Below are 3,200 nucleotides of genomic sequence, written 5' to 3'. Positions count from 1 at the left end.
TTATTTTTACTTTTACATTTTTTTTTTATTTATTGTGTGTGTGCTTGCGTGCGTGTGTGTGTGTGTGTGTGTGTGTGTGTGTGTGGCCAGCTCAGCCCAGCAGGGGGTGGGGCTGGCTGGCATGTGGTGCTGGGGGATTGAACCGCAGTCCACTGTGCTTTGCTAAGCTTGTTCTAAGTAGGTGCTTTAGACCACTGAGCCATCTCTCCAGCCCAAGTGTGGTATTTTTAAATGACCATCTTTCCACAGAATCATGATCATCAAAGGTTACAAAAGCAGAGCCCCTCTTCTTTCCATTGCCTTGGTCAGTCAGAATTTCAATCACTTCAATTTTTCCATGTTGTTCAAAATAATCTTGTAGGTCATGTTGTTCAGTATCTTTTTTAATACCACCAACAAAGATCTTCTTCACCATTAAGTGGGCAACTGATCTCTGAGAATCTTCTCTTGAGACAGCTCTGTCTGGTTCCACAACTCTTCTGTCCACTTTGTGTGGCCTTGCATTCATGGCTGTGTCCACCTCCTCCACAGTGGCATAAATTACAAAGCCCCTTGGAACGCTTACCATGTAGTCTGTGAGTGTTCCCCATTGCTCAAAATGGCTCCTCAGACTCTCAGTTATTTCAAAGCTCAGCCCTCCAATGAAGAGTTTCCGTAGCTGTTTGGGCTCCTTGAGAGACTCTGACTTAGACATGATGGCAGTCAGAAGAGAGACTGATGATGTTTCCTCTGCAGTGTCCACCAGCAGAAAGCCCACCATTGACTTTTTAAAGGTCCAACAAGAACATTTCTGCTAACATTCAGCCAATAGGACTCTATTGAATATTTCATTAATATTAGCTGAATCCGTAGTGATTGGTGTTGACATTCCATTGGTGGTTGAGTATTTTAAGTATCAGCTCTCTCCAGTGTTTCTTCTTTCCCAGCATTCCCCAGCATGTGGGCCTTGTAGCTGACTGCCTCCCAAGAAAACTGAAGCCCCATTTCCATGGAATCAAGTTAGATAATGGGAAATAACAGTGGCATCTTTAAGTTGAATGAAGCCAAAATTTCTAGCTTTGTTGTGGGGCATCCAGGCATCCATATATATTTTGACACCCTCCATGGACTTGGGTGAGTCTCCTTAGAAATTTGCAATCTCATCCTTTCTTGGCCATATGACAATATTGAAGCAAGAAAAGCTGGCACAGCATAGTGAAAGGAGGGGAAATCGTATACATTGTTATTTGCTCTTTGAAGCTCTGGTAGAAACAATCTGTTCCCTCTTTAAAGACACTCTAACCTTCTCCTGTATGTACGGAAGGGGCTTTAGCCACTGACTGTATTTGGCTGTCCCTTGGTAAGTTCTATAAGGACATGTAAGATACTTCTGTTTAAGAATTGCTGACATTACTTATGTTCTTAGTTTTGAGGCCTCAATCAGAACTCTGAGAAGACGAGAGGAATTCTATGGAGCATTGTCACAATTAACAGCAACCTCAGTGGTCAGAGCAGGCTGTGCAGTCAGGAATACATTTTAAATAGGATAGTCACCTTATCCATGTATTTTCTCATTATTCCTTATTGAATTCAGGCCTGAAAGTTGATTAGGCTCTACAGAATGCCTATGATGACCAGGGAGGAGCTATGCAAAGAGAATTTTGTTTTTTACTTAATTTTTATTTATTATTTGTCGGTGCAGGGTCTCCCTATGCAGTTTGGACTCATAGTGATCCTCCTGTCTCAGCCTCCCCAGTGCTGGGATTACAGGCATGTGCCACCATGCCTGGTGGTTTTGGGGCTGGCACAGTGTGCCCAGTGTTCTGGGACTGGCACAGCATGTGGTATGGAGGATTGAACTCAGGGCCTTGTGCTTACCAGGCAGGCACTTAGACTGCTGAGCTATCTCCCCAGCCCTCAAAGATGATTTTAATCTTCAGTCATACAATCAAGATTTTATAAGGAAGAGGGTGGAAAAAATAAAAACTTGATATAAATATTTGTGATATAGGGCAAAGACAATAATCATAGCAATAAGGATGCAGCAAATGTGCTATGAAAATTTAGAAGAAAGAAATTTTCAGCTCAGAGGATCAGTGAAGATGTCATAGATGTATTTTTCATTAAAGAAGATGGAATAATAGTAAATGAGCTAAACTAGATGCTCTTAATCTGCATATCTGCAGCAAGCATTGATGAAAGCTCATTAATAAAATAGCTAATGTGTTTTAAATTCTCACAATGTAGTAGGCTCTGTACTATTTATATTCACATTGTTTTAGTTCCACAATATGCTTGTGAAAAGCTGCCATTGTTTTTTCCATTTAACTGGTGAGAAAAGTGAGCTGTTGATTAAATCAACTTAACTAGGTTCACATAGCTAGAAATGATAGATGTAGAATCTGATCCCAGGGTTTTTTCTGACTGTAGGGACCAAGAAGTTACAATCTCTCTCAAAGGCAGAATGCCCAGACTAAGTACAGGTTCATAAGTGAGGGCAAGTGCTGTCTCATACAGCTTCCCTAGCTGTGCGTGAATATTACAATCATCCTCTCAGGATGAGGTTTGCTCCTGTGCCTGGGCCTCTGTTCCTGTGGTTCCCACATCTTATGTATTTTTTCCTCTCTGTTCAGTTAAGTCCTAAGTCTTCTTCAAGGTCATTATAGCGTGGGTATTCCTTGTCTGAAATGCTTTGGATCAGAAGTGTTTCAGATTTTGGATTTTTTTCCCCAGATTTTAGAATATGTTTATATATGTAATAGATATCTCAGGGATGGAACCCATGCATAGATTTGACATTCACTTAGGTTTTATGTATGTGATATACATATACCCTGAAGGTACTTTTGTTGATATTTTTTGGTGTCTTTATGTTATTGTAGATAGAACTCAGGGCCTTATATATGCTATGCAACTGTTCTACTGACAAATCACATCCCTAGTCCCTTATGAAATATTGTAAATAATTGTGTAAGTCTAACTATCAGAAATGTGGTGTCATGACAGCACCCAGAAAGTACTGGATATGGAGTATTTCTGATTTTTGATTAAGCATACCTGGTTTGTGTAAAATTGGAGACTGGGAAGGCTGCCCCAGTGCCAGCATGCCCAAGAGCTTGTGCTTTCCCAGTCTCTGATGTCCTGCTGTCTTTGAGTTCAGATCACTGCATCCTGAATGACATACTTTTCCTCTTATTCCTTATTTTTCTCTTGAGATAAAC

Source organism: Octodon degus, unplaced genomic scaffold (genome assembly GCF_000260255.1).
Source record: "Octodon degus isolate 3935 unplaced genomic scaffold, OctDeg1.0 scaffold00124, whole genome shotgun sequence".
NCBI lineage: Eukaryota > Metazoa > Chordata > Mammalia > Rodentia > Octodontidae > Octodon > Octodon degus.
This window is presented reverse-complemented; position numbering follows the sequence as displayed.